Source organism: Armigeres subalbatus, chromosome 1 (genome assembly GCF_024139115.2).
Source record: "Armigeres subalbatus isolate Guangzhou_Male chromosome 1, GZ_Asu_2, whole genome shotgun sequence".
In the NCBI taxonomy this organism is placed as follows: domain Eukaryota; kingdom Metazoa; phylum Arthropoda; class Insecta; order Diptera; family Culicidae; genus Armigeres; species Armigeres subalbatus.
This window is the reverse complement of record NC_085139.1, coordinates 277834209-277854943: the sequence shown is the minus strand read 5'-3', so window position 1 is coordinate 277854943 and position 20735 is coordinate 277834209. Positions and strand designations below refer to the sequence as shown.

At 43.2% G+C, this 20735-nt stretch overlaps 2 protein-coding genes across 13 annotated transcripts in view; one reads left to right on the top strand and one right to left on the bottom strand.

Moving 5' to 3' along the window:
- LOC134207634 (cation-independent mannose-6-phosphate receptor) overlaps positions 1 to 20735 on the bottom strand; it is a 614852-nt gene that overhangs the window by 487066 nt on the left and 107051 nt on the right. The gene's annotated exons all lie outside the window — the stretch shown is intronic.
- Positions 1 to 20735, top strand: part of LOC134207633 (protein toll-like) — a 265471-nt gene that overhangs the window by 196599 nt on the left and 48137 nt on the right. The window lies entirely within an intron of this gene.

Below are 20735 nucleotides of genomic sequence, written 5' to 3'. Positions count from 1 at the left end.
GACTATCATAACTATATCACCAATCTTTATGTCTTCACACTCCGTAAACCATTTGCATCTTCTCGTTATCACCGGAAGGTACTCTTTAATCCAGCGCCGCCAGAATTGGTCCATTATGTGCTGCGCTAGCTTCCAGCTGCTTCGAGAGTAAGCCCAACATCCATTGGTTCCGTAGGAAGTATTTTGACCCCGCTTGAACAACCAAGTAAAAGTGATTTGGTGTCAAAGCCTCATTGTCAGCTGATTCAAGCGGAACGTATGTTAGCGGTCTTGAGTTGACCATACATTCGGCTTCGTACAAGATGGTTAATAGCGTTTCGTCATCTGGTTTCCTAGGCGATTCTAGAAGAACATTAATGGCTGACTTAACGGAACGAACTAGTCGTTCCCAAACGCCACCCATGTGGGAGCGCTTGGTGGATTGAAAATCCAACGGGTGTGAGCGCTAGTAAAGGTTAGCGCCATCTCTTCACTTGTGGTCCTTATTTGTTCTTTCAACTGCCTATTGGCTCCATGGAAACATGTTCCGTTGTCGCTGTACACTTCAGCTGGTGGCCCACGTCGAGCGACAAACCTACGAACTGCCATGATGCATGATTCCGTATTTAGACTATGGACGACCTCTAAATGAACCGCCCTGATTGACAAGCAGGTAAAAAGTGCTACCCATCGTTTCACTTGGGATCTCCCAACCTTTACCAATATAGGACCGAAGTAATCGAGGCCGACTGCCGTAAATGGTTTGATGTAAGCCTGTAGTCTTGCAAGCGGTAATGGAGCCATAAGCGGTGCACGACATGATGCCTTCTTTATGCGACAGATCAAGCACTGTTTTTCTATTTTTTCTACCAAGGCTCTGAGTTTAGCAATATCGAACCGTTGTCTTAATTCATTCACCACCGTCTCACGGTTCGCATGGCGATAACGGCGGTGGTACCAATCCACGATAAGTTGCGTGATACGATGATTTCTCGGTAGAATACAAGGGAACTTAGCCTCAAAAGACGCAAAGGGGCATGCTGCAATACGACCTCGCACTCTGAGAATTCCTTGGTTGTCCATATATGGACATGCTTTGTAGATCGAGCTTGACTTCTTTACAATACCGTGTCGTGCTTCGGCGGATCCTTGTGTCAACCGTAGAACCTTGATTTCGTCATGGAATGCTTCCCTTTGTGCCATTCGCCAAAGACTTTCTTCAGCTTTCTTCAGCTCATCTTGATTCAATGGTCCTGTTTCGGTATTTTGGCTACATTGCTTTCGTCGAAGATTGATTTTAAACCGAAACACGTAAGCCATCATACGGTGGAGCGTGGTCCACTTGCTGAACCTTGTGGTATCTACTAGTGGAACAGACAACCAGTGAACCTGATTTGGACGCAACTCCTCCTTTGTAGTGAAGAATTGAGGAGGTTTTGGCCAGTGTGTCTCTGGCTTTTTCAGGAACGTGGGGCCGCAAAACCAGGGATTGTTTTGATTGAAGTTTGGCCCATTATGCCATTTGGTAGCTTTATCAGCGACATTCATTTCGGAGGGTACCCAACGCCATTCTTCTGGACTGCTTGCCGTAAGAATTTCACCAATTCGTATTGCGACGAACTTTTGATACCGGCGATGGTCTGATCGGATCCACGCCAAAACTGTTGTCGAATCGCTCCAAAGAATTTTCCGTGTAATATGGAGCTTGTGGTGGTTTTGAATCGCCTCCACCAGATGTACCCCCAGAACTGCCGCCTTCAGCTCAAGCCGAGGAATGGACAACGTCTTTATTGGAGCTACCTTCGTTTTAGCAATAACCAAAGCAACTTGAACCTGATTTCCAGTTTCCAGGCGAAAGTATGCAGCGCATGCATAAGCCGAACCACTTGCATCTACGAAAACATGCAACTCTAGGGTTTTCAGTTCCTTTGGGAGTGATTCTCGGAAATAGCATCGCGGTATTCTAAGATTGCATAATTCTGGAAACAAGTTGATCCACTGCCGCCACCGTACGTACAACTGTTCTCCGATTATTTCGTCCCATGTAATGCCCGCAGCCCAAATATCTTGGATAAGAACTTTGCCATGTACCAAGAAAAATGATAACAAGCCTAACGGGTCAAAAAGACTCATGACCACCTTCAACACTTCCCGTTTGGTAGGGACGTAGCCATGTTCCAAAATCGGTTTTAGGTCACTGCGCATATCAAAGGTAAAGATGAAAGTATCATCGTTTGGCAGCCATTTCATGCCAAGAACTGATTCCGCTTCTCCTCGCTACAGCAGCATCTCCTTTCCCCTTTCACTTTGTGATTCCCTATTCCTTCTAGAACTTGCGTTGAATTTGACATGAAATTTCGTAATTCGAATCCCCTTTAGAATGAACTAACGAGACTTCCTTCGTCACGTCTATAGCTTCCTGGACGGTTCTAAAGCTGTCCAGGTAGTTATCTACATAATGTTTTTCTATAATGGCAGTTGCAGCACGGAAGAACTCAGTGGCAAATTCTTGGGCCTTCCTGTTCTTAATATATTGAGCAGATGTGGGCGAGCATGTTGACCCAAATGTGGCCACATCCATCACGTAGGTTTGGATGGGTTCCTTAGGGCTATCACGCCAGAGAAAACATTGAGAAGATCGATCTGCCAGCGATATGGAGATTTGATGAAACATCTCCCGTATGTCTCCACAAATTGCTACCGGAAACTGACGGAAACGACACAGTACTGTTATCATTGGCGTCAACAGATCTGGTCCCTTTAGTAGTTTAGAGTTGAAGGATACCCCGTGGGATTTGGCTGCAGCATCCCAGATCAGCCTTGTTTTCGTAGGTTTTTTGGGGTTTTTAACGACACCCAAGGGGAGAAACCACGTTCGTTTTGGGTCCATAGAGTCTAGCTCCTGCATGGTCGCCTTATGTGCGTATCCTTTACGCTCATAATCCCAAATTAGCTGTTGAACGGAATTTAGTAGTATTTCATCCTGTCCTAACTTTCGCTCGAGTGAATGGAGACGACGTACCGCCATTGCATAACTTTCAGGAAACTCCACCTCATCTGCTCTCCAGAGGAGCCCTGTTTCAAAACCTGAAGAAGTTCTGCGTGTTGTTTCTTGCATAATCCGCCGTGCCTTTTTATCCTCCCTCTGATTCTACAAAATGGAACCCATAATCCACTGAGTCTAACGTAAAGTAATCTCGAAGTTGCTCGTTCAGTTCGCGGTCAGGATCTGACGTAGCTGCGAGATGGAAATTGACAGGAACCACTCTTGAAGAAAATTTGGGAGCACATCCATAAATGCCCCAACCCAGACGACATTTGGCGGCGATTGGATCTCTTCTTCCTCCTTCGCGAACTTTAAGGGGTACAGCCAAACGTAAATTGTCAATCCCTATGAGTAGCTTCGGTTGAGCATTCTCGTAATCTTCTAAAGGTAAACCTCGTAAGTGTGGAAACTGATGGCAGAGATCCCTGTATCGCAATGTTTGTGTTGGGAGGACTAGACTATCAACTGTGTGAGCCTGCATAGAATGTGTTGGAGAGCCAGAACCCGAACCGACTATTCCAATTTCTATTCGTTGAGACTTCGATTCCTCACGACTCATATTCCCTGTCCACAGAAGCGTAAGAGGCTCCTTCTGACCACGAACTCCTAATTGTTTGGCAATGCTGGCTTCAAGAAGGGTCAGAGATGAACCTTCATCTATGAAGGCAAAGACAGTAAGCGACGTTCCATTTGCAGCTAAGACCACTGGTTGGATGCGGAATAAGGGAAATTCCTCGATGTTGGATACGAAGTGACTTGATGAAACATTGAGAAAATGTGGACCTGGGTTTGAATTATGCAACGAAGTGTGATGTTTCAATGAACAACCGGTTACACCGCATCCTTTCCACGATTTACATGGCCATTTACCGTGGTTGTTGAGGCAGGTTCGGCATAGACCTTTCTTCTGAACTATTTGCCATTTTTCTTCAATATTCATTGTGTTAAACTGCGAACAATCTCCTACACGATGACCTTCTTTAGCACACACAGCACACACCTTACCTGCTTTCTGGCTATCTTTACAACTATTACTCGCTTGATTACTGGAACTGGGCTGATGAAGTTTGGAGTAGTGTGTTTGCAGCATACCCCTTTCTCGTCCCCTCTGGTTGTCGCTCCGTGTTGTCCTGTTGAACACCGGTATTTCTGATGTGACTTCGCTTGCAGCTGATACCAACTGGGACATGAAGCTCCCAAAGGTAGCCAAGGTGACTACAGGATCTTGGTTTTTGTACACCACCCAGCTTAGCTTGAGAGAACCCGGCAGTTTCTCAACAAGTTCCTGCAGGAGCACTGGGTTTGAGAGGTGATTCTCCTGATGTGCCCCAACGAGATGATCCACTAGGTTTTGCACAGCCAGGCCAAATTCCATAAGTGTTTCCAGTTTATCTTGACGAGGCGGTGGAACTCGATGAATTTTGGTTATCAATGACCGAATCAGTAGATCGGGTCTTCCGTACAATGTGCGCAAAGTTTGAATGACGTTGGGAACACTAGTTGGCAGCAGTAGGCGACTCTTGACGGCCTCTAGGGCATGACCCCGCAAGCATCTCTGAAGACGTATCAAATTTTCGGCGTCGGTGTAGCCGCAAGCTAAAGTGGACTGCTCGAAACTGCTTGCAAAAACTGGCCAATCCTCGGGGTTCCCGCTAAAGACCGGAAGCTCTTTCCCAAGTACTTGACGAGCAGCAATTTGCTCCGCTGTAAGTACTGGTAAGCGAAGGTATGACGGCTGTTGTTGATGTAGCAATTGTCCAGCTAGGTTTCCGTTATTTGGTAACGCATGTGAGAACCGATGCTGTCTGTGTTCCGGTTGCGCAACGAAATTTTGTAACTCGTGACTAGCTGCTCGGCGGGGAAACACTAGTCCACTTGCGGGGTTAAACGGTCGCTCCGAAAGTCTCATCTCTGAATTAGTGGTGGGTCCTGTGTTGGCAAGACTACTTGCCACCGAAGGTTGATGAACTGGTAAGCTTTGTTGAGTCTGTGAGACAAACTGTGAAGAAACCCTTCTTTCCAACTCTGGAAGGTGCGCGCCACGCTCCTCCGGTTGTATGGGGAGTACTAAGTTGGGATGGACCATAGAGTGTATCAATGGCTGCTCAAGATCAGTCGCAAGTCGCATCGTCGCCGGAATTGAAGCAGCGCGTGCGGGCCGACATGGAGATGGAACACGTTCGCCGGAATGAAAAAGTTGTGGTGGGAGAGTCGAATGGATCGAATTGTTTCCACGCCAATCCTTGGGTATACGATCGGGAACTTCCGCAGCCGAGTCGAGCCATTTTGCTACTCTGTCCTGAGTATCGGCGATTGAATCACTCCTACTGCTGGTTTCAGCTATTTGGCGAATAAGCGCGCTTTTTTTCTCGAGGGATTGCTTTCGGATTTCTTGCTGCCGTATCTGCATTTCCTTATCTTTCGTCAATTGCAGTTCTCGCAGTTTTCTTTCCGCTTCTAACAAGGTCCTACGGTCTTCGATGTTTCGCTGCATTTCATCGATTTCTCGTTGTTGAATCTCGGCTTTTTCTGTTAGCTCCCGCTCTTCTAGTTGTTGTTGTTCCTCCATGACCTTGAGTTGGGCTTCAAGTACAGATCTTTCACTCAACGCTACACTGGGTACCTTTGCAGCGCCGCTCTTTTTAGCAGAGGATCGTGTGGATCTATCCGTCGGCGGGACATTAAGACGGGATCCACTTTTGGTGGAAGGACGCTTGAGCTTACAGCTACCACACGTGAATGTTATTTTTGAAAAATCTCTGATCGTGGGATCAACTCCGGCGCAACTAAGATGCTGCCATTTGCCACAGTGATCACAGGCTATCATACGATGTTCGGCTTGATCCGGCAGGTCACATGATTGGCAAGTGTAGGTGAGCTCATAACTCTTTCGAAACTCCGACATATTGCTTCCCACAAACAAAATTTCTTGAAGATTTGTGGGGGTTATTCGGCCAAACTCCTGAGAGCAAACTCCGTATTGCAGTAGATAGTCAGCTTCAAGCTGTAAATTTATTACGATTATTTGGCGAATTATTAACAGGGAAACCTACTCACAAATTTTGGTGAACCAATTCGTAAATGTCGGGTATTATCGAGGTTTGAGCTTCTGCGGCCTAACTCTATAGGATATCTACAATGTACAATGTCTTAGATTGATTTAAGTTCAAGTTTTACAAGAAATACCTGCGTCTAGTCGAAGTCCTAGGAATGCTTATGAGCAGTTTTCCACTATAGGTTAAGGTAATATGGTAATATAAACAGTCTGTCGAATTCATAGGTAATTAATATAAATTTCAGTCACAATATTACATTATTATACGTACAATCTACCAGGCGCAATAGGAATAGTTTAGTAGACACCGTAATTAAATGATTTATAAATTTACAACAATAGAAGCTTAAAGCATATGAATCGATATTAACAAATCATCAAAACAAAGTTTTTCTTCATTCCCTCGCTTTGTTCATTCTGTCAGTTCGTCCGTCAGGTTGAAGTTTCATTCCTTGACAGCTATTCGCCGCGTCCATTAGGCAAGCGTCGCTGCTACGAGGGACTCCATCGCTACATACCCTCCCGTAAATCCTGGTGTTGATCCGGATCTTCCATATCCGCATTGCCTACGCATCCAGGTTTACTTGCCTCCAAGATGTCCAGCACGGCTAGTTTCACCGCTGGTCTACGTAGCACACCGGTTGCTGTACGCACCAAAGCTTGGCGAACTCTACCGTCTTTACCCAGAAACACTTCTTCTACAGTTCCACGTGTCCACGTGTTCCTCATTGACTCTCCGACTATCATAACTATATCACCAATCTTTATGTCTTCACACTCCGTAAACCATTTGCATCTTCTCGTTATCACCGGAAGGTACTCTTTAATCCAGCGCCGCCAGAATTGGTCCATTATGTGCTGCGCTAGCTTCCAGCTGCTTCGGAGAGTAAGCCCAACATCCATTGGTTCCGTAGGAAGTATTTTGACCCCGCTTGAACAACCAAGTAAAAAGTGATTTGGTGTCAAAGCCTCATTGTCAGCTGATTCAAGCGGAACGTATGTTAGCGGTCTTGAGTTGACCATACATTCGGCTTCGTACAAGATGGTTAATAGCGTTTCGTCATCTGGTTTCCTAGGCGATTCTAGAAGAACATTAATGGCTGACTTAACGGAACGAACTAGTCGTTCCCAAACGCCACCCATGTGGGAGCGCTTGGTGGATTGAAAATCCAACGGGTGTGAGCGCTAGTAAAGGTTAGCGCCATCTCTTCACTTGTGGTCCTTATTTGTTCTTTCAACTGCCTATTGGCTCCATGGAAACATGTTCCGTTGTCGCTGTACACTTCAGCTGGTGGCCCACGTCGAGCGACAAACCTACGAACTGCCATGATGCATGATTCCGTATTTAGACTATGGACGACCTCTAAATGAACCGCCCTGATTGACAAGCAGGTAAAAAGTGCTACCCATCGTTTCACTTGGGATCTCCCAACCTTTACCAATATAGGACCGAAGTAATCGAGGCCGACTGCCGTAAATGGTTTGATGTAAGCCTGTAGTCTTGCAAGCGGTAATGGAGCCATAAGCGGTGCACGACATGATGCCTTCTTTATGCGACAGATCAAGCACTGTTTTTCTATTTTTTCTACCAAGGCTCTGAGTTTAGCAATATCGAACCGTTGTCTTAATTCATTCACCACCGTCTCACGGTTCGCATGGCGATAACGGCGGTGGTACCAATCCACAATAAGTTGCGTGATACGATGATTTCTCGGTAGAATACAAGGGAACTTAGCCTCAAAAGACGCAAAGGGGCATGCTGCAATACGACCTCGCACTCTGAGAATTCCTTGGTTGTCCATATATGTACATGCTTTGTAGATCGAGCTTGACTTCTTTACAATACCGTGTCGTGCTTCGGCGGATCCTTGTGTCAACCGTAGAACCTTGATTTCGTCATGGAATGCTTCCCCTTGTGCCATTCGCCAAAGACTTTCTTCAGCTTTCTTCAGCTCATCTTGATTCAATGGTCCTGTTTCGGTATTTTGGCTACATTGCTTTCGTCGAAGATTGATTTTAAACCGAAACACGTAAGCCATCATGCGGTGGAGCGTGGTCCACTTGCTGAACCTTGTAGTATCTACTAGTGGAACAGACAACCAGTGAACCTGATTCGGACGCAACACCTCCTTTGTATTGAGAAGGTTTTGGCCAGTGTGTCTCTGGCTTTTCCAGAAAAGGTGGACCGCAAGCCCGGGGTTGTTTTGATAGAAGTTTGGCCCGTTATGCCATTTGGTAGCTTTATCAGCGACATTCATTTCGGAGGGTACCCAACGCCATTCTTCTGGACTGCTTGCCGTAAGAATTTCACCAATTCGTATTGCGACGAACTTTTGATACCGGCGATGGTCTGATCGGATCCACGCCAAAACTGTTGTCGAATCGCTCCAAAGAATTTTCCGTGTAATATGGAGCTTGTGGTGGTTTTGAATCGCCTCCACCAGATGTACCCCCAGAACTGCCGCCTTCAGCTCAAGCCGAGGAATGGACAACGTCTTTATTGGAGCTACCTTCGTTTTAGCAATAACCAAAGCAACTTGAACCTGATTTCCAGTTTCCAGGCGAAAGTATGCAGCGCATGCATAAGCCGAACCACTTGCATCTACGAAAACATGCAACTCTAGGGTTTTCAGTTCCTTTGGGAGTGATTCTCGGAAATAGCATCGCGGTATTCTAAGATTGCATAATTCTGGAAACAAGTTGATCCACTGCCGCCACCGTACGTACAACTGTTCTCCGATTATTTCGTCCCATGTAATGCCCGCAGCCCAAATATCTTGGATAAGAACTTTGCCATGTACCAAGAAAAATGATAACAAGCCTAACGGGTCAAAAGACTCATGACCACCTTCATCACTTCCCCTTTGGTTGGTACGTAGTCGTGTTCCGAAATCGGTTTTAGGTCACCGCGCATATCAAAGGTCGAGATGCAAGTATCATCGCTTGGCAGCCATTTCATTGCAAGAACTGATTCCGCTTCTCCTCGCAACAGCAGCAACTCCTTTCCTTTTCACTTTGTGATTCCCTATTCCTTCTAGAACTTGCGTTGAATTTGACATGAAATTTCGTAATTCGAATCCCCCTTTAGAATGAACTAACGAGACTTCCTTCGTCACGTCTATGGCTTCCTGGACGGTTCTAAAGCTGTCCAGGTAGTCATCTACATAATGGTTTTCTATAATGGCAGTTGCAGCGCGGGGAAACTCGGTTGCAAATTCTTGGGCATTCCTGTTCTTAATATATTGAGCAGATGTGGGCGAGCATGTTGACCCAAATGTGGCCACATCCATCACATAGGTTTGGATGGGTTCCTTAGGGCTATCACGCCAGAGAAAACATTGAGAAGATCGATCTGCCAGCGATATGGAGATTTGATGAAACATCTCCCGTATGTCTCCACAAATTGCTACCGGAAACTGACGGAAACGACACAGTACTGTTATCATTGGCGTCAACAGATCTGGTCCCTTCAGTAGTTTAGAGTTGAAGGATACCCCGTGGGATTTGGCTGCAGCATCCCAGATCAGCCTTGTTTTCGTAGGTTTTTTGGGGTTTTTAACGACACCCAAGGGGAGAAACCACGTTCGTTTTGGGTCCATAGAGTCTAGCTCCTGCATGGTCGCCTTATGTGCGTATCCTTTACGCTCATAATCCCAAATTAGCTGTTGAACGGAATTTAGTAGTATTTCATCCTGTCCTAACTTTCGCTCGAGTGAATGGAGACGACGTACCGCCATTGCATAACTTTCAGGAAACTCCACCTCATCTGCTCTCCAGAGGAGCCCTGTTTCAAAACCTGAAGAAGTTCTGCGTGTTGTTTCTTGCATAATCCGCCGTGCCCTTTTATCCTCCTCTGATTCTACTAAATGGAGCCCATAATCCACTGAGTCTAACGTAAAGTAATCTCGAAGTTGCTCGTTCAGTTCGCGGTCAGGATCTGACGTAGCTGCGAGATGGAAATTGACAGGAACCACTCTTGAAGAAAATTTGGGAGCACATCCATAAATGCCCCAACCCAGACGACATTTGGCGGCGATTGGATCTCTTCTTCCTCCTTCGCGAACTTTAAGGGGTACAGCCAAACGTAAATTGTCAATCCCTATGAGTAGCTTCGGTTGAGCATTCTCGTAATCTTCTAAAGGTAAACCTCGTAAGTGTGGAAACTGATGGCAGAGATCCCTGTATCGCAATGTTTGTGTTGGGAGGACTAGACTATCAACTGTGTGAGCCTGCATAGAATGTGTTGGAGAGCCAGAACCCGAACCGACTATTCCAATTTCTATTCGTTGAGACTTCGATTCCTCACGACTCATATTCCCTGTCCACAGAAGCGTAAGAGGCTCCTTCTGACCACGAACTCCTAATTGTTTGGCAATGCTGGCTTCAAGAAGGGTCAGAGATGAACCTTCATCTATGAAGGCAAAGACAGTAAGCGACGTTCCATTTGCAGCTAAGACCACTGGTTGGATGCGGAATAAGGAAATTCCTCGATGTTGGATACGAAGTGACTTGATGAAACATTGAGAAAATGTGGACCTGGGTTTGAATTATGCAACGAAGTGTGATGTTTCAATGAACAACCGGTTACACCGCATCCTTTCCACGATTTACATGGCCATTTACCGTGGTTGTTGAGGCAGGTTCGGCATAGACCTTTCTTCTGAACTATTTGCCATTTTTCTTCAATATTCATTGTGTTAAACTGCGAACAATCTCCTACACGATGACCTTCTTTAGCACACACAGCACACCTTACCTGCTTTCTGGCTATCTTTACAACTATCAATCGCTTGATTACTGGAACTGGGCTGATGAAGTTTGGAGTAGTGTGTTTGCAGCATACCCTTTCTCGTCCCCTCTGGTTGTCGCTCCGTGTTGTCCTGTTGAACACCGGTATTTCTGATGTGACTTCGCTTGCAGCTGATACCAACTGGGACATGAAGCTCCCAAAGGTAGCCAAGGTGACTACAGGATCTTGGTTTTTGTACACCACCCAGCTTAGCTTGAGAGAACCCGGCAGTTTCTCAACAAGTTCCTGCAGGAGCACTGGGTTTGAGAGGTGATTCTCCTGATGTGCCCCAACGAGATGATCCACTAGGTTTTGCACAGCCAGGCCAAATTCCATAAGTGTTTCCAGTTTATCTTGACGAGGCGGTGGAACTCGATGAATTTTGGTTATCAATGACCGAATCAGTAGATCGGGTCTTCCGTACAATGTGCGCAAAGTTTGAATGACGTTGGGAACACTAGTTGGCAGCAGTAGGCGACTCTTGACGGCCTCTAGGGCATGACCCCGCAAGCATCTCTGAAGACGTATCAAATTTTCGGCGTCGGTGTAACCGCAAGCTAAAGTGGACTGCTCGAAACTGCTTGCAAAACTGGCCAATCCTCGGGGTTCCCGCTAAAGACCGGAAGCTCTTTCCCAAGTACTTGACGAGCAGCAATTTGCTCCGCTGTAAGTACTGGTAAGCGAAGGTATGACGGCTGTTGTTGATGTAGCAATTGTCCAGCTAGGTTTCCGTTATTTGGTAACGCATGTGAGAACCGATGCTGTCTGTGTTCCGGTTGCGCAACGAAATTTTGTAACTCGTGACTAGCTGCTCGGCGGGGAAACACTAGTCCACTTGCGGGGTTAAACGGTCGCTCCGAAAGTCTCATCTCTGAATTAGTGGTGGGTCCTGTGTTGGCAAGACTACTTGCCACCGAAGGTTGATGAACTGGTAAGCTTTGTTGAGTCTGTGAGACAAACTGTGAAGAAACCCTTCTTTCCAACTCTGGAAGGTGCGCGCCACGCTCCTCCGGTTGTATGGGGAGTACTAAGTTGGGATGGACCATAGAGTGTATCAATGGCTGCTCAAGATCAGTCGCAAGTCGCATCGTCGCCGGAATTGAAGCAGCGCGTGCGGGCCGACATGGAGATGGAACACGTTCGCCGGAATGAAAAAGTTGTGGTGGGAGAGTCGAATGGATCGAATTGTTTCCACGCCAATCCTTGGGTATACGATCGGGAACTTCCGCAGCCGAGTCGAGCCATTTTGCTACTCTGTCCTGGGTATCGGCGATTGAATCACTCCTACTGCGGGTTTCAGCTATTTGTCGAATAAGCGCACTTTTTTTTCTCGAGGGATTGCTTTCGGATTTCTTTCTGCCATATCTGCATTTCCTTATCTTTCGTCAATTGCAGTTCTCGCAGTTTTCTTTCCGCTTCTAACAAGATCCTACGGTCTTCGATGTTTCGCTGCATTTCATCGATTTCTCGTTGTTGAATCTCGGTTGAATTTCTGTTAGCTCCCGCTCTTCTAGTTGCTGTTGTTCCTCCATGACCTTGAGTTGGGCTTCAAGGACAGATCGTTCACTCAACGCTACACTGGGTACCTTTGCAGCGCCGCTCTTTTTTGCAGAGGATCGTGTGGATCTATCCGTCGGCGGGACATTAAGACGGGATCCACTTTTGGTGGAAGGACGCTTGAGCTTACAGCTACCACACGTGAATGTTATTTTTGAAAAATCTCTGATCGTGGGATCAACTCCGGCGCAACTAAGATGCTGCCATTTGCCACAGTGATCACAGGCTATCATATGATGTTCGGCTTGATCCGGTAGGTCACATGATTGGCAAGTGTAGGTGAGCTCATAACTCTTTCGAAACTCCGACATATTGCTTCCCACAAACGAAATTTCTTGAAGATTTGTGGGGGATATTCGGCCAAACTCCTGAGAGCAAACTCCGTATTGCAGTAGATAGTCAGCTTCAAGCTGTAAATTTATTACGATTATTTGGCGAATTATTAACAGGGAAACCTACTCACAAATTTTGGTGAACCAATTCGTAAATGTCGGGTATTATCGAGGTTTGAGCTTCTGCGGCCTAACTCTATAGGATATCTACAATGTACAATGTCTTAGATTGATTTAAGTTCAAGTTTTACAAGAAATACCTGCGTCTAGTCGAAGTCCTAGGAATGCTTATGAGCAGTTTTCCACTATAGGTTAAGGTAATATGGTAATATAAACAGTCTGTCGAATTCATAGGTAATTAATATAAATTTCAGTCACAATATTACATTATTATACGTACAATCTACCAGGCGCAATAGGAATAGTTTAGTAGACACCGTAATTAAATGATTTATAAATTTACAACAATAGAAGCTTAAAGCATATGAATCGATATTAACAAATCATCAAAACAAAGTTTTTCTTCATTCCCTCGCTTTGTTCATTCTGTCAGTTCGTCCGTCAGGTTGAAGTTTCATTCCTTGACAGCTATTCGCCGCGTCCATTAGGCAAGCGTCGCTGGTACGAGGACTCCATCGCTACACTCCACATTTGGCGATTCTGCTGGATTAAAAAAACTACCCTTAGAATCTGGTTTTAAGCAAGGGAGCAATCGTGTTGCTTATCTAATGTGGAAGTGATGTGTTCGCACAAAAAAATTGTATTAAGCGTGAGTATATATTTAAGATTGTGCATTGAATTTAAAACCGGACCGCATCGGCATATCTGGAATCGCTGGTAAATTTCATAGCCGTTAAAACTGTGATTCGATGAAAGAGTGAATAGTTTACATTTTTTTTCAATTGAACCTGTTTGTATTGGAGTGCGAACAAATCCTTGCGATGTACCCACTCCTTGGTTTAATTTATTTCTACATCTTAATCACGTGGTTATGCTTTAGGTGTAAGATGCATTGAAGGGCCTAACTAATAATAATTGTGGTGTTTGTTACAGTCCCTATATTTGTCCATGAGGTGGGCCTAGATTTGAACGGTGTTTTGAATCTACTTTATGCAACGAAATCGACGGAATTAATTCCTCGACTAACCCTTAAAATTGCTTTTCCAGATTTATCGTTAAAAAGGCAAGCCTGAGCTGGCCAAAGTTCAGGCTAACCGTATCAAGCAGTTTTCATTGTGAAACATAACACAAACATAGATATAATAAAAAAATGGATATCTGCTTATGTGAAAATTTTCGATTACTGAATCGATAAATCATTATAATTAGAATCGCCATACACTATTTTGTGCGTAAAATAGAGTAATTGGTATTGGCACTTGTCGCGGATCAACACAACCCCGACCAACTAAATTAACTCTTTCTTGTAGTGGTATCAATTTTGATGCCAGTATTATCAAAGTGCGTCGATTAATTATCATCTTCAATATGTGGGTTCAATTAAAGTGCTCAGTGCAACTGATTGTTGCTGATGTTCGTAAAGAGTGCGAGTGGTGCTCCCATAAAAAAGCTCAATACGGCTTAGTATCGATATTTTTTTAAATGAGCGCGAGTGGTGCTCGCATAAAGTGCTCAGTGCGACTTACTGTTGCTGATGTTCGTAAAGAGCGCGAGTGGTGTTCGCATAAAAAAGCTCAGTACGACTTAGTATGGTTTATTTTTTTGAATGAGCGCGAGTGGTGCTCGCATAAAAAAGCTCAGTACGACTTAGTGTGGTTTATTTTTTTGAATGAGCGCGAGTGGTGCTCGCATAAAGTGCTCAGTGCGACTTATTGTTGCGAATGTTCATAAAGAGCGCGAGTGGTGCTCGCATAAAAAAAAGCTCAGAACGAGATCGGATGGTCTATTTTCTGAATTCGCGCGAGGGGGGCTCGCATAAAGTGCTCAGTGCGGATTGATGTTGCTGATGTTCGTAGAGAGCGCGAATGGTGCTCGCATAAAAAAAGCCCAGTACGACTTAGTATGGTTTATTTTTTGAATGAGCGCGAGTGGTGCTCGCATAAAGTGCTCAGTGCAACTGATTGTTGCTGATGTTCGTAAAGAGCGCGAGTGGTACTCGCATAAAAAAAAAACCTCAGTACGACTTACTATGGTTTAATTTTTGAATGAGCGCGAGTGGTGCTCGCATATGGTGCTCAGTGCGACTTAGGGCCAATTTCTTCACCTTCGCTTAACTCTTAAGCGGTGCTTACCCATACGTTTAAACCTGGTTTAAGGCCTAAGCGGAGGTGAAGAAATCGGCCCTTAGTGTTGCTGATGTTCGTAAAGAGCGCGAGTGGTGCTCGCATAAAAAGCTCAGTACGACTTACTATGGTTTATTTTTTGAATGAGCGCGAGTGGTGCTCGCATAAAGTGCTCAGTGCGACTTAGTGTTGCTGATGTTCGTAAAGAGCGCGAGTGGTGCTCGCATAAAAAAGCTCAGTACGACTTAGTGGTTTATTTTTTTAATGAGCGCAAGTGGTGCAAGAGATCAGTGCGACTTAGTATCGTTAATAATTATTGTATGAGCGCGAGTGGTGCTCGCATAAAGTGCTTAGTGTGAGTGAGTGTTGTGAGTATTTATATAAGGGCGAGTGGTGTTCGCATAAAGTGTTCAGTGCAATTATGAAGTAAGTATAGAATTACATTTAGTGCGTAAGACACGGTCAGTTGTATTATAAAATGGCGCTTGAAATACTTACAACACAGTAGTTGTATACTTTAATTGCATTATGCACAGTAGCAGATTACTGCTGATGTAGCTAATCGTTTCAATCAACATAATTTTGCATATATAATGGTGTGTTTGAACAACTAACCCATATACCTATTGCAAACTTAAGGAAGAGAACAGTCTTAAAGAAAATTGAAATAAACATGTCGAGTTGAGAATGGAGATGTAAACAAAATTGCTGTTTGGCCTATATTTCACATATTTGCGGTATCTAGTCAGTTGAAGCATCGTACTTGGATATCTCAGAATTCAGATTAGGAAACTAACTGAAACTAACAGATAAGAAATTAGAATATAATAATTAAAAAAAAATACAGTCGAAAAGTCACCGGATTCCCAAGTCATATTTCACATCGGATTCCCAAGTCACATTTTGATTGATATGTGCGTATCATTTTGACAAGTTTAATTCTACTTCGTCTCATTGTAGTTAAGGTATGATATGGTGTCAAATGTAGTTAGAAACACAAACTTTTTACTTTCGAAGTGTTTGTTTTTCATAGAAGAACAAATCAAGACAAAATTTTCAAAACGACTTATCTGCTTTTGTAAACAAAGATTCAAACGTCGATTTGACGAATCTGATAGCACTCCCACGCAAACCAACACCTTCAACACGCAGGTGAAGGCTTCCGTTACCTGTTAGTGGTGACGGTTTGCGTGGGAGTGCTATCAGATTCGTCAAATCGACGTTTGAATCTTTGTTTACAAAAGCAGATAGGTCGTTTTGAAAATTTTGTATTGAAATGCAATGAACAAAACACCTGTTTTTTATTAAAAATACCTGAGAAAGGGGAAATGTGGAAGCGAAATAGCACTTGCTGTTCACTTTATAAAGCAAATATTCAACAACTTCTGAACGATCTAAGTAGGCCTAATGCGAACCAGAACTGACAGCCACATCATTAGCAATCAAAGCAATCGGGAAATGTATCGTCAGTCACACGTAGTGAACCATCAGTGGCATAAGGTGTTTCAGAGGCTCCCGCTTGCCTACAGCTAGAATAAACTCCACAGGTGTGTGTGTAACTGTGGCCCTTTTTGGCCTTTCGATCCAATTTCAACTGCTTTTACTAAATGAATTTAGAAAAATTAGGACAATTAATATTCACCTGAATTTACCGTGACATGCCCTATTACCGTGGGGTTAAGAACGTGTCCACGATAAATTTGCTGCATAAAATTTAATTTGCAACAATCGCCCTTGAAAACTATGTCACTTTAATCAATAATCAAATGACTTGTGAATATGCCTAATACCGCGCATATTCAGAAGACGATTCCAAATACTGCGCAGAAAATTGCTTAATGGAAAAATGCTGTTAATGGATTCATCAAATAGCTCACTACACATTTATTTAGATTTTAGATAGATAATATCCAGTGTCTACATTGATTTGAAAGCAATGGTAGGTTTGTATTCAGATGAAGAATGCTCTACGTTTTGTATGTTCATTAGATGTTTATTATCTTCACATCTTCTTCAAGAAGTTTATCTTTGGCGAAGTATTGGAATGATAATTTTCGCAATATATGTAATTCATCTAGATGATGTTTCCTTAGTTTTCCTATGCATAAAATTTTGTAGATATCTAACATGAATGTTTGAATACCTAATACGGATATTGTCTAGTGATCTATGTATCCAATGTGATAGTTACGTTTTTTCTGAGTATCAACTTCACGGTATTAGGCACTACTGGCGAAGAAGATGGCCTAATACCGCGACAATTGTTTTGATAAATTTAAAGTGCATAAACAACAACTTTGAATGCTATTTCATTACCCAGCTCATATTTCATAGCTGTAGAAATGGGTTCGAAGAAATAATAGAAGTGAATATCGTTGAAAAATCCGTAAAGCCGGTAGATCACTTTACGTAGTGTTTTACGGTGTAAGATCTACTAAACCGAGCCCTAGCTTATTCAAATTTTTCAAGCTAGGGCAATAAGTTGTGGTATTTCAAGGATTTATCGTATTTAGTCCACTCTCTACCAATTCCAGTTCTTGAATTATAACAAAATTAACTTTACCCTGCACATGGTTGAAAGACTCAAATTCCTCTCGTTTGAGGCTAAATTGTATGCAGCGGAAACATATTTTCTAGCAATTAATTATAAAACCAGGGCCAATTGACTTAGGCTGAACTAACTGCTGGAAAAAGTTCGAGTTTGGGTTCTATGGATGTACTAACTCTTCATGAACAATGGTAGCACATAACATATGTGTAACTCGGGTAGCAAAAGTTGTACCCTTATAACAGATTGAATGTGTTATACGGAACTTCGAAACGTCAAAAGATATGGTATAACACTATTAAATTAGCAAGGGGTCGCGTGATTTTTACTGTTTATCTGATTATTATTCACACCAAAATTAGCCAAATATTTTTTTAGATTACAACGTGGTGGAATAAAATTGAATAGTACTAAACTCGTCTTAAGACAGGTAAAGACAATACACTAAAAAAGGCTTAATAATTTTCTTATTGTTTTACAGTTTTGTAACCCAATTCTTCCATATTGATGGTTTAAAGTGCTGATGTTGATGTAAATAATATCTCTGAATAAGTTTAATTTTATTGGCATATCGGTCTCAGTGCTACTCGTATAATGGAAGGGAGCAGCGTGTGTGCCAAAGCAGATGGGAAAGAATGGTATTCAAAAGTTATCACTAGGCTGTGACAAGTGTGATAATGCTTTAAAAGGTGTTGAAGTATGCGATGGCCATTTGGGAATAATTAAATTGTCGAAGCGTCCGTCCTTGCTGTACATCATTCCTGGGGATGGCTCGGGCAGTGAATGAAAGTCACTTTTACCGAGACTCGCAAAAACGGAGGCAACGATACGCATATTTATTATTCGGCTAATACTTAATTAGTTCTAGCGATCGATGTTCATCATTTGGAGAATCATCGATGGTCGTGTATGGTTTGTACACATTGCACCGAGTCTCTCCCGATGCCACCATATGATGCTATTGGAACCACAATTCTTATTTACGCGCCAAATCATTTCTTATTAGACAGAAGCTGTACGACCGTGATCAGTTTAAATTTAATTTTATTGGCATATCGGTCTCGATGCTGCTCGTATAGAGGAAGGGAGCAGCGTGTGTGCGAAAGCAGATGGGAAAGAAACGGAGTCCAAATGTTATCGCTAGGCAGCGACAAGTGTGAAAATGGCACGCTGCTCCCTTCCTCTATACGAGCAGCATCGAGACCGATATGCCAATAAAATTAAATTTAAACTGATCACGGTCGTACAGCTTCTGTCTAATAAGAAATGATTTGGCGCGTAAATAAGAATTGTGGTTCCAATAGCATCATATGGTGGCATCGGGAGAGACTCGGTGCAATGTGTACAAACCATACACGACCATCGATGATTCTCCAAATGATGAACATCGATCGCTAGAACTAATTAAGTATTAGCCGAATAATAAATATGCGTATCGTTGCTCCGTTTTTGCCAGTCTCGGTAACAGTGACTTTCATTCACTGCCCGAGCCATCCCCAGAAAGGATGTACGGCAAAGACGGATGCTTCGATAATTTAATTATTCTCAAATGGCCCTCGCATACTTCAACACCTTTCAACCATTTTCACACTTGTCGCTGCCTAGCGATAACATTTGGACTCCGTTTCTTTCCCATCTGCTTTCGCACACACGCTGCTCCCTTCCTCTATACGAGCAGCATCGAGACCGATATGCCAATAAAATTAAATTTAAACTGATCACGGTCGTACAGCTTCTGTCTAATATGTCTGAATAATAAAAATTAAATCGTATCCGAATAACTCGAAAACGGCTGGATGGATTTTCTTCATTCCTTCAGCAGATTCGTTGTCGTTTCCGACGAGCTTATATGATATATCCTCATGCGAAAATAATGAGATTCGTATAAGAATTTCGCATTGTAAGTTCACAACGCACACTTTTGCTTACTATGCAGTAGAACGTCAGCCGGGTCGACTAGTTGGTAATAAAATTTACCGATCTTGAGGAAAGACAGCTCGTTTTGTATTCGTTGATCTTGATGTAACTGTTTATCGGGCACTGTGAATCAGAATAGTAAGCAGCAATGCAACTCTAAAAAGTCAACCATTGCAAGCCGAATATACATTGCACTTGCCACGAGTAGCACAGGTTCGTCTTAGTTAACGAGTTCGTAAAGTGGCAGGAGAAAGCAATAGATGGAATTTTAATTTGATGTAGGATACTATCTTTTCGTTTATTCATAGTTCTAGCAATTACTGCTAGAATATCAAGAAGGAGATATAGGATAGAAAAGGAAACGACATGGCGTATGAGGCAGAAGCGGTAACAATATGACTACACGCGAAATAAAAGCGTTCCCGAATTCGTGAACAGGCAAAAATACACCGTGATTCAATTCATGGATTCGGGAACACCAGTCACGTTTTCCAGAACGTTCCAGAAAACGTGAATGTGTTCCCGAATCCGTGGCTGTTGTTCACGAGTACACCGTGAACTTGTTAGTTCACGAATTCATGATCGCTTTTTTTTTGCGTGTACCAAGCCCACTAGACACAAAAAAAGATGAAGAAGACGCACATAGTAAAGAAACTCTCTGTTATTGAGCTAAAACCTTTCTTTCTGCATAACCATGCGAAAAATGTCAAATAAAAGAATCGTTGCCTCAAATAGTTATGTCATATGATATTGTCAGATTTTCTGGATATGATACACTGCGCGGCGTTTGTAGTGTTCCCAAATGGGTACTTGCACAAAACTTCACGCGGCGAATGACTGTCGAAAGGTACGGCCGCGCCAAACGATACACCGCAATGCTATTCATCCATAAGAATCAAGTAAACGGGGTGCAAAAAGCACGGCGGTACCTTTCATGCAGGGTTCGCCGCGTGCAATTTTGAGAAAATCAGGCAATAACAGTCAAACTTCCATGACTCGATGTCGGATCATGGAAGCAAATTATGCCATATGAAAACAATATTTTCTGGGTTACTGTGATGGTCTCTCCAAAGAGCTCTCCAAGGATTTTCTATTCCACATCTCGATATTTCCATTAATCGTCTGTTCCTTTCAATATCGACTCATGAAGGTCAGTTACAATCATTATAAAATAATATGATTATTATAAAATTGATTATTATACGATTAATCTTTTGAAACTCTGTAATTAACTATGAAATATTTTGAACATAAAACTTCGATTTATCA